The sequence below is a fragment of the Triturus cristatus genome, chromosome 3_2 (genome assembly GCF_964204655.1).
Source record: "Triturus cristatus chromosome 3_2, aTriCri1.1, whole genome shotgun sequence".
Classification (NCBI taxonomy): domain Eukaryota; kingdom Metazoa; phylum Chordata; class Amphibia; order Caudata; family Salamandridae; genus Triturus; species Triturus cristatus.
Window position 1 is genome coordinate 1,079,458,508 of NC_140584.1, and position 23,839 is coordinate 1,079,482,346.

Sequence of the window (23,839 nt, forward strand, 5' to 3'; positions counted from 1 at the left end):
CATATCACTCCCAGCAGTGGACAGAGATATGTGAGGGGTGGGTGCCTATCACTCCCAGCAGTGGACGGAGACATAGGGGTGGGTGTAGAGGAATACCTGCAATGGACAGAGACATATGAGGGGTGGGTGCATATCACTCCCAGCAGTGGACAGAGATATGTGAGGGGTGGGTGCCTATCGCTCCCAGCAGTGCCCAGACATATGAGGGGTGGGTGCATATCACTCCCAGCAGTGGACAGAGATATGTGAGGGGTGGGTGCCTATTACTCCCAGCAGTGCCCAGACATATGAGGGGTGGGTGCCTATCACTCCCAGCAGTGCCCAGACATATGAGGGGTGGGTGCCTATCACTCACAGCAGTGGACAGAGATATGGGGGTGGGTGCAGAGGAATACCTGCAGTGGACAGAGACATATGAGGGGTGGGTGCATATCACTCCCAGCAATGGACAGAGATATGTGAGGGGTGGGTGCCTATCACTCCCAGCAGTGCCCAGACATATGAGGGGTGGGTGCCTATCACTCCCAGCAGTGCCCAGACATATGAGGGGTGGGTGCATATCACTCCCAGCAGTGGACAGACATATGAGGGGTGGGTGCACATCACTCCCAGCATTGCCCAGACATATGAGGGGTGGGTGCCTATCACTCCCAGCAGTGGACAGAGACATGGGGGTGGGTGCAGAGGAATACCTGCAGTGGACAGAGACATATGAGGGGTGGGTGCATATCACTCCCAGCAGTGCCCAGACATATGAGAGGTGGGTGCCTATCACTCCCAGCAGTGCCCAGACATATGAGGGGTGGGGGCCTATCACTCCCAGCAGTGCCCAGACATATGAGGGCTGGGTGCCTATCACTCCCTGCAGTGCCCAGACATGTGAGGGGTGGGTGCCTATCACTCCCAGCAGTGGACAGAGACATGGGGGTGGGTGCAGAGGAATACCTGCAGTGGACAGAGACATATGAGGGGTGGGGGGCTATCACTCCCAGCAGTGCCCAGACATATGAGGGGTGGGTGCCTATCACTCCCAGCAGTGCCCAGACATATGAGGGGTGGGTGCATATCACTCCCAGCAGTGGACAGACATATGAGGGGTGGGTGCCTATCACTCCCAGAAGTGGACAGAGATATGTGAGGGGTGGGTGCATATCACTCCCAGCAGTGGACATAGATATGTGAGGGGTGGGTGCCTATCACTCCCAGCAGTGCCCAGACATATGAGGGGTGGGTGCCTATCACTCCCAGCAGTGCCCAGACATATGAGGGGTGGGTGCATATCACTCCCAGCAGTGGACAGAGATATGTGAGGGGTGGGTGCCTATCCTTCCCAGCAGTGCCCAGACATATGAGGGGTGGGTGCATATCACTCCCAGCAGTGGACAGAGATATGTGAGGGGTGGGTGCCTATCACTCCCAGCAGTGGATGGAGACATGGGGGTGGGTGCAGAGGAATACCTGCAATGGACAGAGACATATGAGGGGTGGGTGCATATCACTCCCAGCAGTGGACAGAGATATGTGAGGGGTGGGTGCCTATCACTCCCAGCAGTGCCCAGACATATGAGGGGTGGGTGCATATCACTCCCAGCAGTGGACAGAGATATGTGAGGGGTGGGTGCCTATTACTCCCAGCAGTGCCCAGACATATGAGGGGTGGGTGCCTATCACTCCCAGCAGTGCCCAGACATATGAGGGGTGGGTGCCTATCACTCACAGCAGTGGACAGAGATATGGGGGTGGGTGCAGAGGAATACCTGCAGTGGACAGAGACATATGAGGGGTGGGTGCATATCACTCCCAGCAATGGACAGAGATATGTGAGGGGTGGGTGCCTATCACTCCCAGCAGTGCCCAGACATATGAGGGGTGGGTGCCTATCACTCCCAGCAGTGCCCAGACATATGAGGGGTGGGTGCATATCACTCCCAGCAGTGGACAGACATATGAGGGGTGGGTGCACATCACTCCCAGCATTGCCCAGACATATGAGGGGTGGGTGCCTATCACTCCCAGCAGTGGACAGAGACATGGGGGTGGGTGCAGAGGAATACCTGCAGTGGACAGAGACATATGAGGGGTGGGTGCATATCACTCCCAGCAGTGCCCAGACATATGAGAGGTGGGTGCCTATCACTCCCAGCAGTGCCCAGACATATGAGGGGTGGGGGCCTATCACTCCCAGCAGTGCCCAGACATATGAGGGCTGGGTGCCTATCACTCCCTGCAGTGCCCAGACATGTGAGGGGTGGGTGCCTATCACTCCCAGCAGTGGACAGAGACATGGGGGTGGGTGCAGAGGAATACCTGCAGTGGACAGAGACATATGAGGGGTGGGGGGCTATCACTCCCAGCAGTGCCCAGACATATGAGGGGTGGGTGCCTATCACTCCCAGCAGTGCCCAGACATATGAGGGGTGGGTGCATATCACTCCCAGCAGTGGACAGACATATGAGGGGTGGGTGCCTATCACTCCCAGAAGTGGACAGAGATATGTGAGGGGTGGGTGCATATCACTCCCAGCAGTGGACATAGATATGTGAGGGGTGGGTGCCTATCACTCCCAGCAGTGCCCAGACATATGAGGGGTGGGTGCCTATCACTCCCAGCAGTGCCCAGACATATGAGGGGTGGGTGCATATCACTCCCAGCAGTGGACAGAGATATGTGAGGGGTGGGTGCCTATCCTTCCCAGCAGTGCCCAGACATATGAGGGGTGGGTGCATATCACTCCCAGCAGTGGACAGAGATATGTGAGGGGTGGGTGCCTATCACTCCCAGCAGTGGATGGAGACATGGGGGTGGGTGCAGAGGAATACCTGCAATGGACAGAGACATATGAGGGGTGGGTGCATATCACTCCCAGCAGTGGACAGAGATATGTGAGGGGTGGGTGCCTATCACTCCCAGCAGTGCCCAGACATATGAGGGGTGGGTGCATATCACTCCCAGCAGTGGACAGAGATATGTGAGGGGTGGGTGCCTATTACTCCCAGCAGTGCCCAGACATATGAGGGGTGGGTGCCTATCACTCCCAGCAGTGCCCAGACATATGAGGGGTGGGTGCCTATCACTCACAGCAGTGGACAGAGATATGGGGGTGGGTGCAGAGGAATACCTGCAGTGGACAGAGACATATGAGGGGTGGGTGCATATCACTCCCAGCAATGGACAGAGATATGTGAGGGGTGGGTGCCTATCACTCCCAGCAGTGGACGGAGACATGGGGGTGGGTGCAGAGGAATACCTGCAATGGACAGAGACATATGAGGGGTGGGTGCATATCACTCCCAGCAGTGGACAGAGATATGTGAGGGGTGGGTGCCTATTACTCCCAGCAGTGCCCAGACATATGAGGGGTGGGTGCCTATCACTCCCAGCAGTGCCCAGACATATGAGGGGTGGGTGCCTATCACTCCCAGCAGTGGACAGAGACATGGGGGTGGGTGCAGAGGAATACCTGCAGTGGACAGAGACATATGAGGGCTGGGTGCCTATCACTCCCAGCAGTGCCCAGACATTTGAGGGGTGGGTGCCTATCACTCCCAGCAGTGCCCAGACATATGAGGGGTGGGTGCATATCACTCCCAGCAGTGGACAGACATATGAGGGGAGGGTGCACATCACTCCCAGCATTGCCCAGACATATGAGGGGTGGGTGCCTATCACTCCCAGCAGTGGACAGAGACATGGGGGTGGGTGCAGAGGAATACCTGCAGTGGACAGAGACATATGAGGGGTGGGTGCATATCACTCCCAGCAGTGCCCAGACATATGAGAGGTGGGTGCATATCACTCGCAGCAGTGCCCAGACATATCAAGGGTGGGGGCCTATCACTCCCAGCAGTGCCCAGACATATGAGGGCTGGGTGCCTATCACTCCCTGCAGTGCCCAGACATGTGAGGGGTTGGTGCCTATCACTCCCAGAAGTGGACAGAGACATGGGGGTGGGTGCAGACGAATACCTGCAGTGGTCATAGACATATGAGGGGTGGGTGGCTATCACTCCCAGCAGTGCCCAAGACATATGAGGGCTGGGTGCCTATCACTCCCAGCAGTGCCCAGACATATGAGGGGTGGGTGCATATCACTCCCAGCAGTGGACAGACATATGAGGGGTGGGTGCCTATCACTCCCAGCAGTGGACAGAGATATGTGAGGGGTGGGTGCATATCACTCCCAGCAGTGGACATAGATATGTGAGGGGTGGGTGCCTATCACTCCCAGCAGTGCCCACACATATGAGGGGTGGGTGCCTATCACTCCCAGCAGTGGACAGAGACATGGGGGTGGGTGCAGAGGAATACCTGCAGTGGACAGAGACATATGAGGGGTGGGTGCATATCACTCCCAGCAGTGCCCAGACATATGAGGGGTGGGTGCCTATCACTCCCAGCAGTGCCCAGACATATGAGGGGTGGGTGCATATCACTCCCAGCAGTGGACAGAGATATGTGAAGGGTGGGTGCCTATCACTCCCAGCAGTGCCCAGACATATGAGGGGTGGGTGCCTATCACTCCCAGCAGTGGACAGAGACATGGGGGTGGGTGCAGAGGAATACCTGCAGTGGACAGAGACATATGAGGGGTGGGTGCATATCACTCCCAGCAGTGCCCAGACATATGAGGGGTGGGTGCATATCACTCCCAGCAGTGGACAGAGATATGTGAGGGGTGGGTGCCTATCACTCCCAACAGTGGACGGAGACATGGGGGTGGGTGCAGAGGAATACCTGCAATGGACAGAGACATATGAGGGGTGGGTGCATATCACTCCCAGCATTGCCCAGACATATGAGGGGTGGGTGCATATCACTCTCAGCAGTGGACAGAGATATGTGAGGGGTGGGTGCCTATCACTCCCAGCAGTGCCCAGACATATGAGGGGTGGGTGCATATCACTCCCAGCAGTGGACAGAGATATGTGAGGGGTGGGTGCCTATTACTCCCAGCAGTGCCCAGACATATGAGGGGTGGGTGCCTATCACTCCCAGCAGTGGACAGAGACATGGGGGTGGGTGCAGAGGAATACCTGCAGTGGACAGAGACATATGAGGGGTGGGTGCCTATCACTCCCAGCAGTGCCCAGACATATGAGGGGTGGGTGCCTATCACTCCCAGCAGTGCCCAGACATATGAGGGGTGGGTGCACATCACTCCCAGCATTGCCCAGACATATGAGGGGTGGGTGCCTATCACTCCCAGCAGTGGACAGAGACATGGGGGTGGGTGCAGAGGAATACCTGCAGTGGACAGAGACATATGAGGGGTGGGTGCATATCACTCCCAGCAGTGCCCAGACATATGAGAGGTGGGTGCCTATCACTCCCAGCAGTGCCCAGACATATGAGGGGTGGGGGCCTATCACTCCCAGCAGTGCCCAGACATATGAGGGCTGGGTGCCTATCACTCCCTGCAGTGCCCAGACATGTGAGGGGTGGGTGCCTATCACTCCCAGCAGTGGACAGAGACATGGGGGTGGGTGCAGAGGAATACCTGCAGTGGACAGAGACATATGAGAGGTGGGTGGCTATCACTCCCAGCAGTGCCCAGACATATGAGGGGTGGGTGCCTATCACTCCCAGCAGTGCCCAGACATATGAGGGGTGGGTGCATATCACTCCCAGCAGTGGACATAGATATGTGAGGGGTGGGTGCCTATCACTCCCAGCAGTGCCCAGACATATGAGGGGTGGGTGCCTATCACTCCCAGCAGTGGACAGAGACATGGGGGTGGGTGCAGAGGAATACCTGCAGTGGACAGAGACATATGAGGGGTGGGTGCATATCACTCCCAGCAGTGCCCAGACATATGAGGGGTGGGTGCCTATCACTCCCAGCAGTGCCCAGACATATGAGGGGTGGGTGCATATCACTCCCAGCAGTGAACCGACATATGAGGTGTGGGTGCCTATCACTCCCAGCATTGCCCAGACATATGAGGGGTGGGTGCCTATCACTCCCAGCAGTGGACAGAGACACGGGGGTGCATGCAGAGGAATGGAATACCAGCAGTCGACAGAGACATAGGGGTGTGTACATCATCCTCAGATGACCACAACTCCATGGGTGTATGTACGCATCCACAGTGTGCGACTATGTTGAGAGTGCCATAACAACACATCACTGACAGCAGTGTCCCACTCCCATGAGGATGGATGTCCTTCCCCCACTGCATGACACACCACATGTGTGTGTGATGACAAATGACACATGCATACCCACCCCTGGCGGATGCAGCACAATACACACACTGAGATCATGCCACAAGACTGTATAGTCATGTTAAAGCCTACTAAACTAAGAGAGCCAAAGGGAACACACACGGTCACGCACATTCCAGGAGGGATAGGAATGTACAGGTGCTGGGACAGCCACCAAGTTGTTGTCTCCCATGGAAGGAATAGGGTGGAGTTCCCATAGATCCAATACCCACAATTGTGAGTCAGGTGCTCAAATACCCTGCAGAACAAGTAATATATGTGTGCTATGCTGGGAGTACACACATGCATAGTGCGTAAAAGGGACAATTTCTACATGAAGGCATGGCAACATACTCTATACACAAGTACAGTGACTACCAAGGATGGCACAGACGATGCAGCCGGAGACATTGATGAGCAGGCATGGCCTTAGTTGAAGGGATCCGTCACCCACAAAGGAAATGTAGACACAGGTCAGCACAACAATTGTGAAACTCCCTGAAGGGAAGATGTCAGGTGCCACAGAGGAAGGAACACTCCTTGGGACAATGTCTCCAAACACAAAGAGCATACACGAGCAAAGATTCTTTTCAGAGACCTTGTGATGGCACGCAGATACCAGGGTCCACCCCCATGAGCAGCAGACTACAACATTTCCCAGAAACCTAACACATGATCACCACCCCAACTCATGGAGCATCAGCACCAACATCAGTACCTGAAAACCAATCGTGGTCAAAGGAAAAACAAAATGCTTTATTCAGCATTAAATTAAAAGGTATAAAAGGACAATATTTACAAAGGCCATAGGACAGTCCAGATGCGAAGTCCTGGGGGGGGACACATGTCCACTCGTCTCCCCGAGCTTGCCTGCACATACTAAACCTCTGGTTCATCGATTGGGGGGGGGGCATCATGTGGGGAAGGACCAGGCACCGCAGGGACAGGAGGGGGAAGGGTAGGTGTTGTGGGTGCAGGGACGGACGACTCCACCACAGGGGGTGGGGCAGCGCCAAACGTGGAGGTTAGCATGGCGCTGCACACGTCCGCAAGCTCGTCCAGCATCTCCCCTGCACCCAAAGGAACCACAGGCCCCAAGGAGGATGGGGGGGTCGGGGGATGGGTTGCAGCGCTACTGGGGGAGGTGGTGGACAGGGGGGGACTCAACTCCCCTACCCGTGGAGTGCCTTGCCCGTTTGCGTGATGGTGAACCAGTGGGGCTGAGGCCCAGCACAGCCAATTATGTCTCCTTCTCAGACTGTGGGGCAGGGGAGCCGAGGGGAGTGACATTGGAGGGACTGGGGAGTGAGGCATGCGGACTTGGACTGTGCCTGTGTGTCTGCCTGTGTGCCCTAGACCCAGTGGGTGTGCCTTCTTCCCCCTGAGTGTGGGTGACAGGAGGTGTGCGCTTGCCCTTCCCTGTTGGTGTGCTGCCTGTGTCTGGTGGGGTGCGTGGCTGGGAATGTCTGTGTGTGCTTGGGACAGGCATGGGAGTGGGAAGTGTGGATGGTGCAGGGGTGGGGGGGATGAAGCGCTGCAGGAGACTCACTGCTGCCATCAGTGATGAGTCCATGGATCTCAGCAACATCCGTTGGTCAGACATCGCTGATGACATGCCCTCCATGTACGACACCATCTGTGTCAGCAGTCTGGTGTGGCCATGGAGGACAGTCAGGATCGATGTCTGCCCAACCTGCAACTGCCGCTGAATTTCCACAGACTCGGCAGTGAGGGCAGGGGGTGCGGTGCCTGGCACGAAGGAGACACGTTGTTGCCCTACACGGACAGAAGGGACCCGGGCAAGTGGGAGGGCGGTGATGGGAATAGAGGGGGCGGTGACAGTTGTAGTGCTGCTGCCAGCTGTTGGAGCAGCCTCCGCCCCCTCAGGGAGCTCAGCCTTGGACCCGTCAGCGTCGTAGTCGGTGTTGTTACTAGACAGGTCCTCCGCCTGACTCCCCTCGCCCTCCGTTCCACTTGATTCCGCCGACTCCCCAGCAGTGGTGGCACCGGTGCTCGATCCCTCCTCCTGGTCCGTGCAGGTGTCTCCCTCGGTGTCCCCCGATGATGCTGTGTGCAAGGTGAAGAGACATGAAATAATCAGTCACCTGTGTACATCTGACACATGAGTCCAAACAAAATCAGTCACAGTGCATATCAGGAAATGCATCATGAGTAACATCTAGAATACTCCGCACATATGTCAGCCATGCACTCCCCAGTTGGTTCACCCACCATGCCCCCAGAAAAAATGAACATCAGGACACAACATCAAATAACTCGAAATCCAATTATACTGAGAAGCTAGTGTCTGTGAACAGTGGAGCACAGCCAGACTATGAAGGCATGCCACCACATGTTCACTGTGAAAGAAACAGTATTGGTGCACCCAAGGCCAAATAACAGATGCCAATGCTGAAGGTGTCCCCACACTCAGAGACCTGTGAGTACTTTGTAAACCCTAAAGAAATACATTGTGATCCCTTGGGAATCACAACACTTTACACAATCGACATGTTTGGAATGCGTGAATGTGCCACTTTTGGAACAGAACACACATGTGCCTGGATAACAGAAGTCACACAAGGAGGTGCACAAAAAACTACTTTTACACAGTCATTGTATGAGCTGCCAGCCTAATGCAAATAAGCCACTGTTAAGAAGAAATGTGGTATCAGGAAGTACATATACATGGCACCACGGTGGTCTGGATGACTTGACACCCGTAAGTTGGTATCAGCAATAACCAAGGAACAACCCAAATGCAACCACACTGTGGGAACATGTATATGTATAATCTCTAATCAATTTTATTACAGAACTGTGCCTTTGTTTTAAATGTGCCAGCGTGTCCCCTAAAAGTGTAAAGGTGGTTTCTTGTGCACTTCCTTGGGAGACATCTGTCATGCAGGCACATTGTTGTCCTTCACAACAAAAAATCAAAGTCAAGCATATAAACTATTGGGACATGTTGACAAGTGTAGTCAGTGCCAAGGTACAAGACATCTTGACTAACAACTTGAATCATGCCACCTGTCACATGGCCATCTGTACCATGATGACACAGTTGGCAACACATCTGACCCACTACCTGTCATGCGGAGTGGCACACATGTCCAGACACATTACAATGCATTAGCTAATGGCCCTGCAATTGTGTCGGAATAAGGAGCACCTGCACTGAGGAGACACCCTCATGGGAACCAAGAATGTCCACACAGATGTCAGCACACACAGACCAAACTACGTAGCATCTGGAGCACACACCGGTGCCAAAAATGGATGAGCAGGAAACATGTCTTTTAACTTTTGCCACATGCTGCAAAGCACAAACATTACACCCTGCCCAACATGCCTGGGTCACTGCACGTTGAGTGTCTGTCCAGACAATTATCACACACAGGTCAGACCTGGCAAGGAGACATAAGGTTTGGACATGTAGGCCTTGCCTGCACAAACATCCCTACCTAAGACAATGTGATTGAGACAGAGCAAGTACTTACACCTCCTAATCTAGGATTACTAAAATGTGCATCAAGAACTCCTAAATGTACTCAACATCACCTCGTGAGGCTGACCACACATATTTGTGACAAACAACCATCAACAGATAGTTGTACATAGACACACAGGCACTGCCCAGTGTGAGGATGCACAAGCCTAATGGGGTCACCATGGACAGTGGACACATGTAGCACACTTTACGTAAATACAAATGAGGCCATGGAACAATGCCACAGAGACCATCCTATGCTGAACACACAGTGAATGGGCACATTGTTTGATGCCACACATGATTCCTATGAAAAGGTGTCTCAGGGGACTGTAGTGGGCACACTGCTCCATGGTCCTGGAATGATCTGACTGTAACAGGAGCAATCGTCCCGGCACTATGCATATCTCCCACTCATGAACATCATGTCTGAGGCCACTACATCGGTCATGCATGCTGCAAGTCTGTTTATTTGAAACCTCCCACTCCTATGTTGAGACTCAGGACAGTGCCAACAATTATGGACCCCCAAATGAGTGAACAGGACAGGGCACAGGCAAGGTACCCACACATGTCACAGACCACCCCCACCCATGATGCTGAAAGCAGTGTGCACCTTGCTTAACTTGCAGCCTAGATGACCATGTGCAATAGTGATTACACACAGACCAGGGAACACATGTCAAGGAGGGGAAGGGAGGAAGAACAGCACCGGTTGACTTGGGGAACAGGATATGCACTGCACATATAAACCCTAGCAGTGTATCCAGGCGACTCAGCACTTCCAAAAGCTGGTGACACACAACAAACACACATTTACCTACCCCCTTCCTGCTGCTGTCTCTCCTGTAACCGCCTATCCATCTCAGGGAAGACCACCGCCAGGACACGCTTCATTTGGTGGGTCAGGCGCCGGCGCCCGCCGTGGGGGCGTGGTGGCGAGTCCCCCAGCAGGACCCAGACGATCCTCCTGGTCCAGCACCGGATATCCTGCCAGCGTTTCCTCACTTGGGGCAGGCGCCGACTTCGACCCTCCACCATATTCACGGCCCTGACGGCCCTCTTCCAAATTCTCCCCTTCTGGTAGGCGGTTACCTGTGGGGATGACAAAGTGAGACTACATCACTACACCTGCTCCATGTCACAGAGACACACATTTTAACATCTTTGATTTGTTGAACAGGGCATAGTATGCTGCCAACTAATAGCACCTTTGTCATAGGGACATTCGCCTCTGTGTAAGCGCCAATGCACTACATGGCATTGAAAGTACACAGGTGGCATGAGGGGTTCGACACACTCCCTGATCATGGCACACACTGTGCATCACAAGCCACACAAGGCTGATGGACAGCACCTCCAAGCAGTCACATGCTCCAGGCCACTGACGCAACCTCAGCAGAGTACACAGACACACAGAGGCACAGATCATTCACCTGCCATTGGCAACAGCGGATACAAACCTTACTCTGCACATGTGCCACTTTCCTGGGGGGTGTCAAAGGCGTGGGGCTAGCCCAGCAAGTCAGACACACAGCACGGCTTACTTCTCACATCAGATGGGTAGAGCAGTTGCCTCCTCCATGCAGCTGTGGTGCAACACTCCACATAGACACTCACCCACATGACAAGGAACATTCACACACATCAATGTCCAGGGGGCGTACACATAATTTGGACACTCTCACCACAGCTCCACTCAACTCATACACATCTGTGGGTACAGTCACCTGTCACACCGGGGGGACCACTGATTCACCTCAGGACTATAGAACAAGAATGCCCAAGAGGATTAGCCACGCTGAATGTGCCATGCACCATGCAGTGAATGTCACAGTAAGCACAATGGAGTGCACACATGAACCACATCATGCTCTGCATGAGAGACATAAGCCATTCCACCCCCTGGGACCCACTCTAAACAACATTGCATGTCTGTCACACCTGGACACATTGCCAGAAGTGACAGTCACAAAAAAAGGGGCACAGTCAAAGGTAGTGGAGTCAGCACTCACCTGCTCCCCTGGTCTACCATACAGGCTGGGGTACTGTGGAAGGATGACGTCCAGCAACGCCTCATTCTCTTCCTGTGTGAATGGCTGGGCCCTCTCCACAGACCTTGACATGGTGCCAGAGGAAGACAAGACAGCAGCAGTGGTGTCGACTGACATGTTGTGCAGGCAAGTGCCCTCTAATGGGTTCGGCCTGACTTATATCTGCCTTACTGGCCTATTTCATTTACAGGAGTACAGAGTGATTGGTCAGACTCATTTGCATCCTACGTTTCCTCCAATCCCTTTAAACATACACCAGTGACAGCATTAGCATCTTTCAAATTTGCAGCAGCATGTCAAGTCAACAACCACTTTGCAACAATGTATAATGTGGCCAACTGCTTTTTCCAGCCCACATGATGGAAAAATTGTATCTTGAAACTCGGTATCCATGACAACCAGCATGCATTTAGGCCCTAATACTTGTCCCTTATGTGTCCCCATTGTAATTTTCAAATCCCTACACAGCTACGGTGCGTTTCACACGTACCCCTAGGGTACCACTACTATAGTGATACGGCCCATACACGCGTGTGTAGGGGTCGTATCCCTATAGTAGTGTTGCCGTAGTTGTACGCCATAGTGATACGGCCCGTACAAGCGTGTGTACGGGTCGTATCCCTATAGTAGTGTTGGTGTAGGTGTACGCCATAGTGATACGACCCGTACACGCGCGTGTACAGGTCGTATCCCTATAGTAGTGTTGCCGTAGGTGTACGCCATAGTGATACGGTCTGTACACGCATGTGTAGGGGTCGTATCCCTATAGTAGTGATGCCGTAGGTGTACGCCATAGTGATACGGCCCTTAGGGTACCACTACTATAGTGATACGGCCCATACACGCGTGTGTAGGGGTCGTATCCCTATAGTAGTGTTGCCGTAGTTGTACGCCATAGTGATACGGCCCATACAAGCGTGTGTACGGGTCGTATCCCTATAGTAGTGTTGGTGTAGGTGTACGCCATAGTGATACGACCCGTACACGCGCGTGTACGGGTTGTATCCCTATAGTAGTGTTACCGTAGGTGTACGCCATAGTGATACGGCCCGTACACGCACGTGTACGGGCCGTATTACTATGGCGTACACCTACGGCAACACTACTATAGGGATACGACCTGTACACGCGTGTGTACGGGTCGTATCACTATGGTGTACACCTACACCAACACTACTATAGTGATACGGCCCGTACATGCACGTGTACGGGTCGCATCTCTATATTAGTGTTGCCGTAGGTGTACGCCATAGTGATACGGCCCGTACACGCGCGTGTAGGGGTCGTATCCCTATAGTAGTGTTGCCGTAGGTGTACACCATAGTGATACGACCCGTACACGCGCGTGTATGGGTCGTATCCCTATAGTAGTGTTGCCGTAGGTGTACGCCATAGTGATACGACCCGTACACGCGCGTGTATGGGTCGTATCCCTATAGTAGTGTTGGCGTAGGTGTACGCCATAGTGATACGACCCGTACACGCGCGTGTATGGGTCGTATCCCTATAGTAGTGTTGCCGTAGGTGTACGCCATAGTGATACGGCTCGTACACGCGCGTGTAGGGGTCGTATCCCTATAGTAGTGTTGCTGTAGGTGTACGCCATAGTGATACGGCCCGTACACGCACGTGTACGAGTCGTATCTCTATAGTAGTGTTGCCGTAGGTGTACGCCATAGTGATACGGCCCGTACACGCGCGTGTAGGGGTCGTATCCCTATAGTAGTGTTGCCGTAGGTGTACGCCATAGTGATACGACCCGTACACGCGCGTGTACGGGTCGTATCCCTATAGTAGTGTTGCCTTAGGTGTACGTCATAGTGATACGGCCCGTACACGCACGTGTACGGATCGTATCCCTATAGTAGTGTTGGCGTAGGTATACGCCACAGTGATACGACCCGTACACACGCGTGTACGGGCCGTATCACTATGGCGTACACCTACGGCAACACTACTATGGAGATAGGACCAGTGTGTACACGTACGTGTACGGGCAGTGTGTACACCTAGGTGTACACACTGGGCGTACACGTATGTGTAGTACTGTAGTATACGTACGTGTACACACTGGTCGTACACGTACGTGTGTACGGTCCGTACACACACGCGTACTCCTACCCAAACCCAAGATAGTGATACGACCGTACACCCGCCCTCAGAGCGTGTGTACGGTGCGTTTCACAGCTTACACTGGTGATAGGAGGCGCACACGAAAGGAATGGAGGTGTCAGACTAGCACAAGGCTGTACATCAAGTCATTGTCAGTGCAGTCCTTCATGTGCAGGGCCTAGGTGTGTCAGGCAGTGATGTGGCACATGTCTCCTCATGTTTTAGCACAATAGATGTGTGGTGACCTGTGTACACATGTCATGTGTGATGGGGCACTATGTTGCACACTTCCCCTTCACACTTTGCACATGTCTGCATGTAGTACAAACGTGTCAAGCACTGCATCACTGGTATGGCACAGTCCCCAACACCCGCAACTGTCCCCTGATGCCAGGTACACGGATAATTACACCTGTCATCTAACTACCAGCGTGCCACGATGTGACTATGTCATGTGTCTGTCATGTGTTCCCATGAGCTTGCTGTTGGTGTTCCGTCACTGCATCTGCTGTTGCTGCATCCAACATGTGTCTGTGTGTAGATGGGCATGGCACACAATTACGCACACCATGCCACATGTGGAATCCCACGTAACTTGTGTCTGTATGCATCGAACATGGTATTTCGACCTGAGGACATATCTGCGTGGTCTCAATGTCTGTGTTATCAGCTTTGACATGTACCCCTTCATGGCAATGTGTGTGATCTGTACTTTTTAAATGACATGTGACCTGTGCGTCTAGCTTGCCGCAAGCTGTCTGAATGAGATAACATCCTTCGAATGCAGATATGTGGATGTATGTCACTCCTGTAATGTGTCTGGCTGTTCACTTACACTGGCCCACAGCTAGTTTCATGGCATGTCATGTAGACCTTGACAATCAACGTTTGTAGCTGGCTCTTCGTAGGAGTATCACCTGGCTGGCAGCATATGTGTCCTGGATGTATTGCACAGACCAGACTCTGTATTTAGCGGATGTGTATTAGCTGTTGAACATGTGCTCAGTTCATTGACATTGGTGTTGTAATGTACTCAATCTTCGTTATTCCTTCCAAATTTCTGCAGGGCACCGCCTCTCCCCCGACCAATGCCAGACTTGGGTGCCATGAGGGAACGTGACTGCATACGCCGTTACAGATTCACCCAACAGTTAATTGAGGACCTGACAAACAGGCTGGCACCACACCTCCAATCGCGACACAGTTATCCTACTGCGCTGACCCCCAAGATGAAGGTGATGGCAGCCCTACATTTTTTTGCCACCGGTACGTTTCAATTCACCATAGCTGATGTGGGTGGCATGTCCCAGACCATGTTCAGCCGTGTCCTGCATGATGTTTTAGAAGCCATGTTGGAGCACCTGGATGAATTCATCCATTTTCCAACTCGTGAGCAGTTGACAGGTATCAAGGGTGAGTTCTATGCCCTGGGAGGAATGCCCCATGTAATTGGGTCCATTGATGGGACACATGTGGTTTTGGTACCACCACAGGCACAGGAGGTAGCCTATCGAAACCGAAAACATTATCACTCCATTAATGCCCTTGTGGTGTGTCTACCTAACATGCTGGTTTCCCATGTCTGTGCACGTTTTCCAGGGTCAGCACACGATGCCTACATGATGAGGCGTAGCAGAGTGCCAGAAATGATGCTGCGGCTGCACAACGAACGAGCATGTCTTGTTGGTGGGTATACTCTGTTTGTCCTGTATTTAGCGGTATCGTTGTATGTTACGGCATCTCCTGACCCACTTCTTTACATGATGTTTCCATGTAGGGGATTCTGGCTATCCCAACATGCCATGGCTGATGACGCCTCTCCGCAACCCTAGAACAGCTTCAGATCACCGTTACAACAACGCCCATGGGCAGACCAGGCGAGTGATTGAGAGGACGTTTGGCCTCCTGAAGAGCCGATTCCGGTGCCTCCACAAGACAGGCGGGTCCCTCCCATATGCACCGTTGAAGGTCTGCAAAATCTTCCTCGTGTGCTGCATGCTGCACAACGTGGCAGTGGAGAAAGCTGTGCCACTCATCCTGGATCCGGATGAGCAGGAACATCCACCCGTGGAGGATGAAGGCCTTGGTCACGAGGCAAGTGAGGAGGAGGAGGAGGAGGACATCCGGAGTCAGCTCATACGCAACTTCTTCTCATAATGGTGAGTCCCTGGGTCTGAGTGTGCACGCTTGGAGCCTCGTGTGGCATGTGTTGCAATGTGTGTGTCCAGCTGACTGTATGCTCAGTGACTTAGAGGTGTGTTCTGATGTGTCACTCAAGTGATGATGTCATTCCACACATTTTAGCTGACACACTCAATTTTCAACTAGCATGGTGTCAACCTTATTCATGTAGAGTACATGACCATGCATGCGGATGACTATCTTTTTCCTGACTTCTTGTGTGTCTGTCATCCCCAGGTAGTTGCTCATGCTGTCTACTCGTGGCATCGTTGTGCCCCTGCTATTCCTCATGAGTATTGCAACGTGTGCTGAATCAGCATTACATGCACGGACATGGTGAAAAGTCTCCTTTGGGTAAGGATTGCAGCAAGGCATTTTGGGTGTGGTAGTTGTTTGTAATGTGTGGGCACTGCTCCTGTGCAGGTTTTGTTACTATGCATACATGTTGACTCACCATGGGGCACATGACATGTAGCATGACTCACATTAATTGATAGTCACACTTCGTGACAGTCATCTGTAATGGGATTGTGGATTGTGATGAAGGCCTCAATGTGTGTAAAACTTCCCTCTGAAACATACGGGATGCTACGGGTGGACATAGTGTGGGACATCCCAATGAGAGGCTCAATGGGGAATTGCAGCCTCTCCGTGTGCAGCAGGGGGTGTTTGGCTCACCCCCTTCACTTGTGTGCCAGTTCAATGGATTTACAGCATCTGTGGTGCGAAGGGGGTGTCCAGTGTAGGTCCCACATGTTCATCCAAAAGACCTGTGAGTCTGTTAATATTAATGCATTTCCATAGGTGTGAGCCTGAGTAATAAAGGTGTTCCTCACCCTCCAAGGTGCCTCATCTCTGTCAATGCCGGTCTCTTGCCACTGTGCATGCGGCATCTCTGGCATAGTTGTCAAAGATTGTGCATATGAGTCTATGTGTAGATTAGCAACATGCATGCTGTTCTTCATGTATTTGATTCTCTATTGTGCATGAAGTCCATGGCTGTGTATGTGTTTTGGCATGTTGGTCCCCACAACGGGCCGTCAACACCTGCTGAGAGTGTGTTTCCTGTGTGCAGCTCGCCCTTCAGTTTCCTGATCCGGTACCAGTCATCTTTGGTGATTGTGCATCCATTGTCTCTGGGTGTGCCATGGAAAACCGGACACTCTTTCCTTTACATACACCTGTTGCAGTTGTCCTTTCTGACATCCTTGTCTTTGTGTGCAACTTGTGGCATAGTTTCCAGGACATGCTGCATGCTGTTGCAGCCCCTGCAGCAAGGGCACAGGAAGTTTCCGGATTTGGCAACACACACACATCAAAGGTGCTCCTCCCTTCCTCCCTCAACCCATTCATTTGGCTGTCATCAGCTTGTCTGTGCCACAGTTGCGGCCACGCGGTGCCAAAGGCTGGACCGTCTGCACATGCAACGTGCACATTGCACGACCCTCAGGTCCTTGCATGACCCACATCACACTACAGTCTGATGTTGCAGCCATCCTCCAAGCAATGTCCATCCACAAATCTACCGCCTGCTCTCAGGCATACACTAAGCGCACACACAACACCTTTGCATGACGAGTGTGCAACTCCAACTGCCTACACAGCACTGCCACGCCTTCCAGGCCCTGTCACACCAACCAGGTCATGTCCCTCCTACTCCCCACCGGCTCTATACCCCAGCAAGGCCATGGGAGTGGTACTCAAGGCTTCTGCATGTAGTATGGTGTCGTCGTCAGGCACATGGCACAGGTATCATCTCTCAGCGTGTCAATCTACAATGTGTCCAGGACCCCCCTCTCCACCATCACATGCGCACAGCACCTCATCATCAGCCCGTATGCCATTGACAGCCAGGTGCTCCTCATCCTCACCAAGGACGCAGACATTGCCAGTTCTAATATTCAAGAATGCATGAGATCCATTGATGAGTGGCTGAACATCAGCCACCTGAGGCTGGACGACTTTTACAGGACTGAGGTCAACATCAGAGGATTGTCCCCTTACAGCTGGGTCAACTGCTTATGTCCCACCCGCAAGAGCCTTGCACAAGCACCCAGTGTCCACGCACACAAGATGGTGTGCATCATGGATTGCTTGCTCACATTTGCCATGCTAATCACCAGCATCTGTGCCTCAGCCTGCAACACCCTCTGCATTATGCACATGATCCCCAGATAGATCCACTCCAAGGAAAGACGGACCATCCCCCAGGTCCACGACAACATCCGTGTCAAATACTGCCCTGCCCTGCCCTCTACGGAGCAGGCACATCCAAACTCCCGGGAAACTTGTCCACATCCAGGGTGCATCTGCACACCTCAGCTTCAACATCCGGCGCACCAGCCACATCACCGTCCAGCAGAGATAGCTGCAATGGATCACTGTCTGCTGCAGGATGACCTTCACACTACACACCCACACTCAGGAGGCAGGCCACAACCCCGAACCCAAACCAACCTTGTACCACTGTCATCCGAGACCCCGTTGGGCCATCTCCGTGCATCCAACCTTGCCCTGGACACTATTCTTCACATCCACCTTACTCCAGCATGCAGGACATAGTCCTCCCACCTGGCCACACATACCTGGGACTCCCTCCCCGGGAACCTCTACATGAGCCATGACCTCTGCGCCTTAATAATACTCTTCCAAATAGGTCTGTCCGCACAGTATTGCAAGCCCCCCCTCAGCAGCTTGAGGACATCACAGGTGAGTATTGTGCTTCATGTCTGCATTGAATGATACATTGTGACCCATGTGTGTCCTGTACCAGACTCAGATCCCAGGGTATTGATGGGTGGAGTTAGTTCAACACTCAGGCATAGTTTGACATTTACACACACATATGTTGTGGACTAATGCAAAATGACAGCAACATCTCATGAAAAAATAAAGATTTTTATTTATGGTGGGGTATGTGTTTTGGTAGATAAACTAAGGTGCTCTACCGGGTGCATAGAATCCAAAGTTCACAAGGGGAGATGGGATCCTTTGCCTTGGAAGTCATCAGAGTCCAGACCACAGTGTTGGTCATCATTGGTCAGACTGTGACCAGCAAGTCCATGTGGCAGAGAATGTCATTGGATGAGGTGCTGCTGTTGCGCCAGAGGGCCAGGTGCCAGGCCAGATGACCTGGGAGAAGTGGATGGTCTGCTGACTCTCACGGTCTTTTCCGTGGATGACCCACCTTCCTCGGGGGACCCTCAGATGCAGGCCTTGACGATGCTTGTGATGCTCCGTCGGACGAATCCTCCTCCTCCTTCCTCCCTGTGGCTGGTGGTGGTCTTCGCCTGGTGGCACGGGGAGGGTTACCCATGTTGTCGGCGATCCGACGGAGTGAACGGCTCATGTCCGTTTGCACCGCCAGGAGCTCAGCCAGTCTGGCCTCCATCCGTCCTTGGTGTTGTTGTTGACTGGCATGTTGCTCGGCCTGCAGGTTCTTCATCTCGTCGAGGGTCCCCTTCATCTCTGTGAGGCTCGCCACTACCTGGCTGATGCCCCTGGTGTCACGCCGGTATGTGTCCAGGATGTGGCGTATGTGTGACATACCGGTTCCCTTAGCTGGCTGGTCAGGTTCGCGCCTCTGCCTGCCTCCACTCCCACCACCCTTGCCCACATGAGCCTGGCCTGCCGTTGTGGGCACATCAGGTCTACGGGGCCCCTGAGGGATGGCATTTGCGGGGTTGTCTGCCTCCTCCTGGGTGCCCGGAGAACATTGTCCCTCCTGGTCAGACTGGCTCTGTTGTTCAGTGCGAGCAGGGCTCCTGGGTGTCTCCTGGGATGTGGCAGGAATGGGGGTGGGGGTTGGCACAGATGTACCTGACGCAGGTGCTGCAGGGGCTTGAGCACCAGACGGTCCAGGTTGGTCGGGGTCATCCACGGAGTGGTGAGAGTCTTCACGCTGAGCCTGGGACTGTGATTGTTCCCCCCCCCATTGTTGGGGGGAGGTCCATGACGTTGCACTGTGTGTGAGAGAGAGACAATGTTAATGCTGTTTCATGCCACATCCATGTTTCATACATATTCAAGTAGTCACAGTTCCTCCAGGTAGTTGGATGTGCCTAACATTCCTCTCAATGTACACTTGGGGATGGGTATGTTGCGGGGGACAGATTGATATGTTCTCCTGTTTGACCAGTAGAATTTTGGCTAGGATGCTTATTTGGCTATGGATTGGTCTTGTTGTGTCACATGTCCATTGTGAGAGTGGGTAAATCCGTTTCCTGCTCAGGGGGTGTGTGCTTGTGTAAGGGGGGGTGTGTGACCGGGCCTGCTGTTGGGTGTAGTGTGATTTGTCATTGGGTCTCCCAGGTGATGTGTCTGTCCCCTCATGGTGCATGCTGGCATGACAGTGAGTGTGAGTTCCTGTGCTAGATACCTGTGCTTGTGGAGTTGGTGTTTGAGTGTACAGTGGTCACAGGAGGGCCTTGTGCTGCCTACAGCAGGGCCAAGTGTCAGCTACCTTGTCAGTACTTTGCCAGTCCCTGTGCCTTGGGCATGGTGCATGGGTATGAACCTAGGCCATATGGGTTGAGGGCATTGGTGTCTGCTTCTGAGTTGCACAATGTGTTGTGTGAGCCCCACCCTCCCAGCATCCCGGACATCCAGTCTTGGGTTTGTGGTTGGTGTGGCCTGAGACATGGCATTGCCTTAATTTGTGAATGGGGCATGGAGACGTTAGTGGCATGAGCGTGGTCTTTGAGTGTGGTTGTGTGCGGTGAGGGCTTGGGGGAAGTTACGTGCATTTGGTGTATTTGTGGTGTGGATGCCATTCCCCCCATGTTACGTGAGTTGTTTGTGTACTCACCAGGCTCTGCGACTCCTTCGTCTCCGTGTACTCCCACCGGCACAAGCAGGGCCATCACCTTCTCCTCCCAGGGATGGTAATGTACCGGTCTGCGGGGCAGCCCACCTCCAGTGATGTTACTCTGGGCGTATTCCTCGTTCATTGTCCTCTTGACTGCCCTGCGCAGATTGTACCACCTGGCTTGGCATTCATGCCTGGTCCTTCGGATGGGCGCAACAGCATTCACCTTATCGACGATCCTCTGCCACAGGCTAGTTTTTTGGGCTATGCTGGTCTGTCTGACCAATGTTCCAAACAGCTGTGGCTCGACTCAGACGACTTCGTTGACAAGGAGGTCCAGCTCCGCCCTTGTGAACTTTGGATTCTTGTCTGTGGGCATGGTGTGGGGTGTGGGTGTGGATGGTTGTGGGTGTGTGGGTGTGAATGTGACGGTGTGTGTGTGAATGTGAAGAGGGGGTGTTTGTGAAGGAGGTTGTGTGAAGGTGTGTAAGTTAAGGTGTAGTTAAGTTGTAAGTAAGGTGCAGTTGTTTGTCTGTGGGGTCTGGCATCAGTGGGTCTGTTGCAAAGGCTCATGGGTTGTGTGTGTGGACCCTTTTTATTGGACCATTTGTGGGTGTGGCTAGGTTTGAATTTTTGGTGGGAGTGTTATAAGAGGTGGTTGTGATTTTGGGCCTCTGTTTGCCTGTTTGGATGTGGCAGGTCAGTCATTGAGATGTATTTTGTCATGTAGACGTGTTGTGTGGTGTTGTGCGAGTCGAATTGACCCTCCTTGTGCTGTTTTACAGTGTCCTGGTTCTGTACGAGTCTTTTTCGCGTAGGTAAGGTCCGTACATACAAGATGCTGGGTGAGGGTGCTGGGGTATGGTGTTGGGGTACGGTGCGTGCAGGTACGGGCTGGGGTACGGGCCTGGGGTGCGGCACGTACAGGCACTACGGGCCTGGGGTACGGTGTGTACAGGTACGGGGCTGGGGTACGGGCCTGGGGTGTGGCACGTACAGGTGCGGGGCTGGGGTACGGGCCTGGGGTACGGTGCGTACAGGTACGTGGCTGGGGTACGCGCCTGGGGTGCGGCGCGTACAGGTGTGGGGCTGGGGTACAGGCCTGGGGGATGGTGCATACAGGTATGGAGCTGGGGTACGCGCCTGGGGTGCGGCGCGTACAGGTGCGGGGCTGGGGTACGGTCCTGGGGTACAGTGCATACAGGTACGGGGCTGGGGTACGCGCCTGGGGTGTGGCACATACAGGTGCGGGGCTGGGGTACGGGCCTGGGGTACGATGCGTACAGGTACGGGGCTGGGGTACGGGCCTGGGGTACAGTGCGTACAGGTACGGGGCTGGGGTACGGGCCTGGGGTGTGGTGCGTACAGGTACGGGGCTGGGGTACAGTGCGGATGGGGGGTACGGTGCTGACATACGGGGGTACGGTGCTGACATATGCGTGGGGAGGGGGTGCTGTATGACTCGTATCCGGGCACAAGTTTACCCGTGTACATGTGTGCTACTGCGTTTGCTCCGTACGGGGCCTTTTACATGCGGTTGTGTATTCGGACGGTCGGTACGGATCGTACTTGCGCGCTCGGACTTCTGTTTTACGATTTGCACGTAAAAATGTCCGGCTCCCTCTCGTACACTTTTCCCGACGCGATTCGGACGTAAAAATGTCCGGCTCCCTCTCATACCCTTTTCCCGACGCTATTCTTATGTATTTTTCACGTACGAATCGTACTTTGCCGTTTGTACGGTACTTGTACGATTCATACGTGAAAATATACGGATACGAGTAGTACGCAAATTTATTTTACCGGATCGGAATCGGCACCAATGTGTTTTATTTGCCTGACTGTTTGATATTAAAGTGGTCTCTACAAGCACCGGGCCTTTTTTTCTTAATGTGGGAAGTATCTGTGTCACCTCGGAAGTGCCTCTAGAAAGATTATGTACATTAAATTCCTTAGGAGCAAATTACAAACTGTTTCTTTCACCAGGCTATCATTCACAAATTGCACACAAAAAATCTGCTCCTGCTTTATTCCCTAAAATCCTGTATGAAAATTGCCCTTCGATCAAACTTTTACTTGCTTCCATCCTTTATGTTTTTTATATGCACCTCTGCTTCCCTTCTACCTTTTTCTACCTCTCCTGTATATATTTTTTACTCTAAATCTCATGCCTATCCATCTCAAGCTCTTTTTGGAAACCATAATCATCTATTAACACCAGCAAGCATTTCTTTCTCACGTTGTCCCCTCAAATGATCACATCTATGTCGCTAATGTACCACAAAGAAACTGGAGTGAAAGCATGTAATAAGAATGCAACACTAATCCCAATAAATAATTGACTGACTACTAACTTTGGGCTCCCGGGTGGCATGTCACTCGCCGTACAGCTCTTCAGCGCCTCATCAGGGGCAGTAAGTGCTATGTAAATGCAATTTAATTTAATCTAATCTTTGGAACCCTGAAGGAAACCTAGAGCAAAGGGGAAAAGGGTAGGAGGAGCGATAGAGTGACACTCCTGCAAGCATGCTGTTTGGTGGAAGACCTGGACTAGTCTCACAGATTACAGGTGCCACATCATCACACACATTCACAATTCCACGGCTGTTGGAACACAAAAACAGGACTAAGAAAGTAAAGAACCAGATGTAAAACCAATGTACATAAACATATGATCAGTGATATAATTAAATAATCGATTATGTAATTTAACATGTCATTAATGATGTAATCAATGAAGTTATTTAAAACTGAACGTGTCATGAGTGATTTAATATGTGAGGTCACAAGAAGTGGTGAATTACAGTTTTTTTTGTTTTAAAATGTTTTTATTATATTAATACACCACCTAAGTATAACATCACTTTAATCTTTGTATATGTATCTATATCTATGTATATATAGATTCACTGAAAAAACCATAGGTTTCACACATGTTATAGTTAGTGGAAATTTTACTGATAAAAAACCAATGAAATTGCCCCGTTATA